Source organism: Lathyrus oleraceus, chromosome 2 (assembly GCF_024323335.1).
Source record: "Lathyrus oleraceus cultivar Zhongwan6 chromosome 2, CAAS_Psat_ZW6_1.0, whole genome shotgun sequence".
Taxonomy (NCBI): Eukaryota; Viridiplantae; Streptophyta; class Magnoliopsida; order Fabales; family Fabaceae; genus Lathyrus; species Lathyrus oleraceus.
In genome coordinates, this window is record NC_066580.1 from 451,705,859 (window position 1) to 451,715,914 (window position 10,056).

Below are 10,056 nucleotides of genomic sequence, written 5' to 3' on the forward strand. Positions count from 1 at the left end.
AGCCATTTTGCTTCTATCTAGGTTGTTATTTAGAAATTTCTGAAAAGCTTTTTCATATTTGTATATGATAGTGTCAGAAGTAGGTGGAACTTTAGAAATATTTTCTTCAAGTTTTGAACATTTCTTAGTTGAAAATTCTTTTTCTCTTTCAAGAATAAACTTATTTTCTTTAAGTTCAGAAACTTCTTTCTCAAGCTTATCACACTCTTCAACAGTTTCTTCATGAACCTTTTTCAGGTTCTTGAATTTCTGTCGAAGCTTCTGATACATGCTCATAGATTCTGACAAATAGGCTTCCAGATCAGAACGAGAAAAGTCAGAGAATACCTCTTCAGAGTCAAACTATGTTTCGGATGAACTTCCAGAGGTAGTTGCCATGAATGCTACGTTTTCCCGCTCCTCTTCATAATCATATACTGAAGCTTTAGATTCAGAATCATCCCATGTTTCCATGATTCCTTTCTTCTTTGCTTCAAAAGAATTCTTCTTGAAGCTTTCTTTTCTGGAGTTATCCTTCTTTAACTTTGGACATTCATTTTTGTAGTATCCAAGCTCTTTGCATTCAGAACACGTAACTCCCTTGTTGGGTCTGCCTCTAGAGGTTGAATCTGGACGGTCTCCCTTCTGTCTGGGCCTTCTGAAGTTGTTTTTTCTTTTCTCTAGAGCTGTTTGATTCTTTTGGAAAGAAGAGATAATTCTTCTTCATCATCAGAATCTTCATTCTCAGAGTCATCAGCTTCTTTTTCTTTAGCTTGAAAGGCTTTATTCCTTTCTGGATTTCTTCTTTCTGATCTAGACTTTAGAGCCACAGATTTGTTTTTCTTCTGAGGTTCATCTTCTTCAAGCTCGATTTCATGACTTCTGAGAGAGTTGATAAGTTCTTCAAGACTTATGTTGTTCAGATCCTTGGATAACTTTAGAGCAGTAACCATAGGTCTCCACTTCTTGGGAAGACTTCTGATTATCTTCTTGACATGATCTTATGTAGTGTATCCTTTGTCCATAACCTTGAGTCCTACAACTAAGGTTTGGAACCTTGAGAACATCACTTGAATAACTTCATCATCTTCCATTCTGAAGGCTTCATATTTTTGGATTAAGGCTAGAGCCTTAGTCTCTTTAACTTGATTATTGCCTTCGTGCATCATTTTCAGAGGGTCAAAGATCTCTTTGGTTGTTTCCCTGTTGGTTATCTTCTCATACTCGTTGTAGGAGATGGTGTTTAACAAAATGGTTCTTGCTTTATGGTGATTCTTGAAATCACGCTTCTAATCATCATTCATTTTGCCTCTTGGAATGGGAACACCAAGTTCAGAGTTGGGTATCTCATAGCCATTAGTAACCATGTCCCAAAGATCAACGTCGTAGCCTAGGAAGAAACATTAAATTATGTCCTTTCAGTAGTCAAATTTGTATCCATAAAAAACTAGAGGTTTTGCGTTGTAGCTATCTCTTTCATTTGTGTTAGCAATGAGGTTTTTCTCACACTGAATCTCTCTACACTGTTAAGTGTTTGATTCAAAAACAAATAACAGAGCCTAAGCTCTAATACCAATTGAAGGTAGAGAAAAACAAGAAATGGGGGTTTGAATTGTTTTCACAGTAATCAAAAACTTTTTGTAACACTGCACACACAAAAATAAATGCTTACAACATAAGGAGTTTATTCTAGTTCGCTTGAAAATCAAAGCTACTCCAGTCCACCCGGCCAAGGTGATTTCTCATTCAATAAGGACTTAATTCAATAATCTCAACAGATTACAAAAATCTCAAAGAGTTTAACAACCTCTTAGCCCTCTTAAGTATACAGACTTAAACAAGTCACTTGAGGAATTACAAATATTTTTAGGAATACAAGTGTTTGAATAGATGTTTCTAGGTAAGCAGCATAAACACGCGTTTAAGAATAATGAAACAATGACCACACAATATGAGCAACAACCCTTGTGTGAACACTGAGTATTACAATGAGAGATATGAATATATGTTGTGTATTGAGAGTTGTAGATCGAAGTGTTGTTGATTCAGTTGTGTTCAACATGTTATGATGAGGCCTTTATATAGTAGTTTTATATGATACCGTTGGAGGGAAATCAAGGGAGAGTTCTTGCCAACTATGGGAATTAATGTTATTAATTTTTTTGTCCTTTCCATAGAAGTCTTGGAACATAATCCATAGTTTCCTTAAAGAGAAATGTACCATACTTAGAATGCTTTTTGATTAAGTCTTATGATCTAGTGATATCATATAGAGTGTTGAACATGAATCAGAGTGAGCGGAGTCAGAGTCATAGAGCAGAAACTTGCAGTCTTTAGACATTCTCTTTAATAGTCTTTAGATAAATTCTTTGAGTAGTCTTCAAATAGATCCTTTTGAATAGTATTCATATATCCTTTTGAATAGTCTTCAGATATCAAAGTTGAACTACAGTGTCATATTTTTTTATGTGTTTGTTTCTTAGAAGTGTTCTTGTTCAGAGTCAAATCTGTTTTCTTCGTGCTGGTTCAACTTTTATGGACTATATCAGATGCCAGACATTTGTTTCCTTATTTCCTCAGATTCATTTTACCTTAGAAGCCTGCACACTTAGAGAAAATTATTAGGGTACCAATTTGTTTCATTCTTTGTTATCCCTAAAACTTAGATATATATTGCAGAACCAAATTCTTGTTCTAACACTTGCACCCTTGCAAGATTTGCATACATGCCTTTGGAAGAGGCATTTTACTCTCTTAAACTCCACCCAACCCATGGATTTACGTGGGACAAAAAACATATAGGTGATAGGTATTATGACACCATCTGGCCAACTAGCCAGGGGGACAAATTCGATGAAGATGTTTGAGTTCGATGCACTAGAAAGAATTTTGGCTTATGTAGCCAAAAATACACTAAAAGCGGCCTTAGAGTCCGAGCTACCACGCATGGTTGTCGAAGCTAACGAATTAGTGGTATTCGATATGGGGGAAGAGAATCAACATTAAGTCAAATCTAGTCAAAATGCCACAACCAGCGGGCATCGAAGATGATGGATTGAAAATCCAGAGGCTCGATTGCATCTATGATGATGAGCCTTTGGGCTTCAAAAAGGATCAAGTCACATCAACAAAAAAGATGCAGCCCCAGGATCCATTGGAGGAAGTCGATTTAGGTGATGGAATCGTTTAGAGGCTGACATATATCAACGCCAACATCAACCCAAGTTTAAGGTTGGAGGTAATTAAATTACTTCATGAATTTAAAGATAGCTTTTCTTGGGATTATAATGAAATTCCAGGTATGAGTAGGGATTTGTGGAATTAAAGCTACCAATAAATCCTAGGAAGAAGTCGGTCAAGCAGATGCCTAGACGGTTTGCACCAGAGGTTATGTGTAAAATAAAAGAGGAGACCGAAAGACTCCTAAAAATCAAGTTCAGAAGGACGGCGAGGTATGTCGAATGGCTTACAAATATTGTGCTAGTGATTAAGAAAAATGGAACATTGAGGGTTTGCATCGACTTCAAATATCTGAATGTAGCAACCTCAAAATACGAATATCCAATGTATGTCACTGAAATATTGGTCGACTCAACGCGGGTTTCGAATATCTTAGTATGTTAGATGGTTATTCTGGTTATAACCAAAATTTTATTGTAGATGAAGATGTGCCGAAGACGGTGTTTCGATGTCTAGGAGCCTTAGGCACCTACGAGTGGGAGGTGATGCCTTTTGGTTTAAAGAACGCTAGGATAACTTGCCATAGGGTGATGAATTGAATTTTTCATGATTATATTGAGATGTTTATGCAGATATATATTGATGATATAGTCGTTAAGTCTGCGTCGTAAAATGGTCATCTGGACAATCTTTGACAATCATTCGAAAGAATGAGGAAGTACAGACTAAAAATGAATCCTATTAATGTGTTTTATGTGTGTGTAGGCTGGATACTTTCTTGGCTTAGTTGTCTATAAAAAGGGGATCTAGATTAACCAGAACAAGACTAAGGCCATCATGGAAAGTCAACCTCCTTTGACTAAGAAAGAGCTCCAATCTTTATTGGGGAAGATTAATTTTTTAAGGAGGTTTATCTCGAACCTTAGTGGCAATATTTAACCATTCTCTCAACTACTTCGCTTGAAGAAGGAAGTGTTCAAATGGCATCCAGTGCATCAAAGGGTGTTCGACAAAATAAAGGAGTATAGGAAGCATGTTAGCACATGAGTATGATAATGGTGTCGAAAGGGCCATTTATTACCTCAGTTGAGTCTTGAAAGATGTAGAAACTAGGTATAGTCTTATAGAAAAGATGTGCCTTTGCTTGTATTTTGCATGTATACAATTAAAACATTATATAAAACCAGTTTATGTGTATGTGTCTTCTCATTTGGACGTTATTAAACACATGTTATCAAAACTAATTTTGTATAATCGAATTGGGAAATAGGTTCTTGCCCTGACAAAATATTCCTAAACATATGTGCCTTTAAAGTTAATGAAGGGACAGGTGGTCACTGACTTTTTCATCGATTATGCGATAGTCGAGGCACCTCAAAATTATTTGGAGCCAGAACCTTGGAAGATATACTTAGATGGCTCCAACCATAAAAATGTAATTGGCATTGGAATTTTAATAGTTTCACCTGATATGATTCTGACAAAGTTCAAATATACAACTTGTAAGACCCCAATTTTGTCCCTAAGATCCCTCATGGCATCATATCATATCATATCATTGCCTCAAGGATCTTTGTGCACCTTTGCTTCCCTCCTAGTGGGTGGGTTATCTTGTGAGTGTGGTTCTTGATCAACAAGCATGTATTGCATTTGTATATCATTGCTTTTCATTTGTTATTTAACCCAAAGTACAAAAATATTGTCATCTAACTATGCTACTTGCAGATGAAGCCAGCTAGGTCAAAACAGTCAAATTATTCTTTGAACAGTAGATGGTGGCCATTCTTGAAGAATTTGGGCACCATGATCATTCATCAAGAGTTCATATGAGTTGTGACATCATTTTGAACCAAGATCTCAAGTGGTAGGGGCTTAGAATTCATCAGAACATGGTTCAGTCAACCAAAACCCTAACAAAGTCAACTGTGGTCAACTGTGCATTTAATCAGTGATTTGATGGTGGGAATTGGTTTGAGAGGTCTCATTCATGTCCATATAAGCCTCATATAACATGTCAAAGATCCACAGTGAAGAATTTGAGGTCAGACAAAAATTTCCAAAAATAGTAAGTTGACCTGTAATTGGAATTTGCCAAAAATGGAAAGTTCTTCTCCTCAAAATTACTTCATCATACAAGCTTCAAATGAATTTTTGTCCAACATGAAAGTTGAAGATCTTGTTCTCCCATTTCCAAAAAGTCCAAGAACACTCATTTCTCATGTGTGGTTGGCAAGTTATGATCAAATCTTTCTCAAGAATTTTTGAACTTCAAAGTGAGATAACTTCCAAACCATTTGGCCAAATTGAGTGAGGTTTTTTGCTACAAGTCATATTTGATATGCTCTATCCAAATCCTTCATCACAATTTACCAAAAATCATCCAATCAAAATGGCCTTTTTCAAGTGCATTGAATTAAAATGAGGGAGGTGAAAAAATGAACTTTCAAATTAACCATTTCCTACACTTTTTACCAATTGCCAATGACTGAAAATTACATTTGGAGATTGCCTAAGCCCATTTTCGCACTGTAGCATGCCATGCACATGCAATTTGAGTGGATTTCACTAATTGGCAAAAACACTTCATTTGAGCTAATGTGATTACCATTCCACTAACCAAGCTTATGCATTATTAAATAGAGTATATATGACTCATTTCTGATAGAAAAACCCTAGCCACTTTTCACAAAACTCAGATTCATCATTTCCTCTCAAAAAAAATTCTCATTCTTCACTTGGAACTTTTCTGGAAAATTGTCAAAGAACTCGTGCCTTGGTCCATTGATTCACCATCTACTATCATTGTTGAGGTCTTTGCAAGCATCATCCCCCAACTGTAGAGCCATTTCCAACACTGTTCCATTGAAGCTCTTCCATGGCAGTTGGACTTTGGAGCACGATTGAGTAAGAGTGAGCTAGAACCCTTCTTCCATTCACCTCCTGGAGCATCATTGTGCATCTGTTTCAGCTCAACAAGGCCAAAGAACCACTGTTTCGAAACTGCATCTTCCAAGAGGTTGGTTTTCGATTCTCTCTATTCTTGAAATCATGTCATGTTTTGGATAGATCTTGCCTTGCTGGTTATACTGAACTTTAAATCGTGAAATTTCATCAAGTATTTTGAGAGTTATGTTGTCATGAAGTTTCATATGTGAATATTGTGTTGTTTATTTCTTCCATTTCAGCATGATTTAGTGTTAATGATTGTTGGTTTGTTGATGTACATGATGAGATGAACACAATGATATATTGTTTGTGGATTTTGGTTGCATTTCGTTCTTGCTGAAAATCTGGAAAGATGATGATGAACTGTAGCTTGGAACCCTAATTTCATGAACCCAGAAACGCATTTGATCCTTAAACCCGTGTTTTGCATGCTTTTCCCAGTTTCCTGGCCATGAAGCGAGTAGGTGAGCGCCACCTCACTAAGTGAAACGCGGCGTTTCACTTAGTGAGTCCCATATTTACCGTTTTGCCATTGCCGGTTATTTATTTAATTAAATCATTTTTCTTATTTCAAATTTTATTTCATTTGGTATGTTGACTTTCAAAAATTCATAAGTCACTCAATTTTAATCCAAATTTGATGGGATTTTTTGTGAAATGCTCCTCTTGATCTCTAGTTTATTATGGTGATTTTTCCAGATTTTTTGCACGTGTATATTTTTAAATGTGCTAGGGTTTGTTCATGTGTATCCATTTTGTGTATGCCTTACCATTTTGCTTATGAAATGATGATACATAATCCAATGCCTCTGAAATTTTTTGTGCTTAAACTAGACATGTTCATGGTGATTTTGGTGTAGAGTTTGTGATTTTATCATTGCTGGTTGATGAGATATGAGTTTTTTGAATAGAGGTGTGACAATTTGTGTCACACCATTCATGTCCAACTTCTTGATTTTTGTTACCATGCTTATTGAACTCAAAATGGTCTGGATTTTTGCATGAATATACTTATGGATGTTGAGAATACATGTGAATTTGTCTGGAATTATTGATGGCATTTCCTATTTGTTTGGAATTTTCTCCCCTGTTTGGTCATTTGTTGACTTTTTGTGACACATGATGTTATATGATTTGTGAAATCCTCATGCATTATTAGATGGACTTGAAATTTGACATGTGAATTATAGACATCTTAAAGTTTGTCATGGTTTTAGTCCCATTCATTTATCATATGTTGTTTCTGTTTTATGATTAATTGAAGTTGGTGCATGTTTTGATGCTTTGTATGAGTTTGCTTGAACTTGCTTTGACTTTCTGATTTTCATTGACCTACTTCCTTTGATCCAAATGAGCTGAAATTTGGTATGCTTATCATGTTATGGATGATGTTTGATCATGATTTATTTGAGGATTTATTGAAATGTTTGTGATTGGATTTGAGTTGAATCATTCTGTTGACTTCTTTGAGGTTCTATATGACATGCTTTGACCTAATTTGTTTGTGAAATGATAATGATGAATGATATGAACATGAAACCACTTGGGTTTGTTTCTTAATCGTTTGAACTTGATTTTGGATATTTTTCACTTGCTGTTTTGGATTTTTTATCTCCTTTTGACCCTAGGCTTGTCCTAGTGGTCTTGTTTCTCATGTTTAAGTTTGCTTTTCAGGTTAAGAAGCAAATGCCTTAAGGAGACTTATGCAAGTTGATTAAGTTTGATTGATTATCATGAACTAACTTGTTTGTTTTGTAGGATGCTTGGCTCATATGCTTTGAGCTTTGTGCATTGCACATTTGACTGATTGTGTTGACTGTTGATCCTTATCTTATATTGGTTTTGAGTTTGAATTGTATACTGATTTTGTTTGACTGGTTTCAGGTACCATTAGTTGCTCAGTTCTTTTAAGAACTTGCTTTGCTTTGCTTGATAGCATTTGCATTGAGGTAGAATCTCTTGTCTTCATGTAGTCTGGAAGACCTGGCCTGTTACTTGGCCAGGCAACTGTCTGAAGTCCTCCTTAAGAGGCGATGTTTGTGCTTGTTTACTTTTGTCCCAAGCAGGAAAAGTCCTTTGAATAAGGCAATTGGTAGACAAAAGAGATATGTAGCCTATCTCCTACTATTCTGTGTGTCACTCACCTTGCTCACACCACCTGTGTTGATGCATAGTGAGTAAAAACCCAAGATCAATCGAGTCAATAATCTATGGAGAGAGTTCCTACTTTCTGAACTCCCACACCTTCTATCATTTGAAGCTCTCCCTGACCAGGGATAAGAGCATGAGGCACACCCCTCATATCCTTTCATCTGCTTCACCTTGGCTCTCAATGTCAAGGTTAAGAGCATCATTAACCCTATTCCAGTTGGCTTCAATGCCTAACCCTTTGTATGAGCCTAATTGTTTGGTTATAGTGTGTGCTGAATGACTTTGGTTGATTGGTTGCTTACTTCATATGCACATGTTTGCTTGTATGATTTGTGCATTTATCATCATTAATTGCTCATTAGTGCATGATCATTTCATTTGTCTTTGTGACATATCTTTGTTGTTTGCCCATTGAGGACAATTGTAAGACCATTCATTGGCCTTTGTTCCTATGATATGGAAGTGAGTATAAGACCATTTCATTGGCCACTCATCTTCTCTTTGCTTGATGCATTTGTTTGTTGTATGTGAGGATGCAATTGTAAGTCCATGTAATTTGGCATTTGTTTTCCTATGATCATATATTGGAGGTTAGAGTAAGCCCAGATAGATTGGCATCTGACATCCAAGTGTTTGCTTTGTTGTTGGAGATTGGTATAAGTCCAGATAGATTGGCATCCGGTATCCACTTTTTATTTCTTTGTTGAGGAGATTGGTATAAGTCCATAGAGTGGCCTCTGATATCCAGTTTTGTTTTAGGAGATTGGTATAAGTCCAGTAATTGGCATCCGGTATCCGCTTTTGTTGACTTTCCTCTTTTGCTTTGCTTGTTAGTTATTGCTCATTGCCTATTCCAAAGGACACACTTGAATCATCTTCTATATGATTTCAAGAGGTGAACATTCTAGGGAGTTTTACACTCCATCTTCATCCATTCATCCCTCTTTGTCCTAAACCTTTTCACACATTGCTTTCAAAACTTGAGATAAATATTGTGCAAACATCTTCATGCTTTTAAATTAGAAACCTGGACCCTAAGTCCTTGATTTTTCAAACTCCATTTCATAATACTTCTTTTGAATCAATCTTAATCATACTTTGACCCTACTTTCATGAATAATCATAATCAATTAACTTCACCCATTCAATTGTTTTGTGGCTTTGTCCATTCTTGTTAAGTTTTCATACATTAGCCATAGGTTTGATTTATCCTAGTTGGTTGATGTTAATCTCACCTATTTGTCCTTAGTTGATTGAATTGTAAGTCTTCCTTGCTTATTATAGGGTTAACCCCTCACTAGCAAGTTGAAGCTTTTCTCACATGGTGGACTCGTTGTTTGTATAAGGTTGAGTTTTCTCCCGTGGATAACGTAAGACCTTAGGGCTTGTGTTTAAAATTGAATCCACTAACTTTTGGAAATCTTTTAGCCGAACTACGGCGTTTTGATCCTTACCTTTGATGGGAGGTACGTAGGCAACGGGTTCATCCGTTCGAACACAAAAATAATAAAAATGTACATTCTTTTCTCATCATCCCATTCATGTTTGCACAATATGTCATAAACAAATAAACATTTTTTTATACAACAAGTGTGAAAAGGGCTCCCTAGGAGTACCTAGGACGTGATGGGTGCCTAACACCTTCCCATTGCGTAATTTACCCCTTACCCAGATTCTCTGATCTTTTCATTAGTTTTCTATGTGTAAAACTTCTTAGGCTTTTGTTCGCTTTTTTGCCAATCCTTTGGATAAATAAAAGTGCGGTGGCGACTCGATTTCTTTGTATGCTTTGCTTATGGT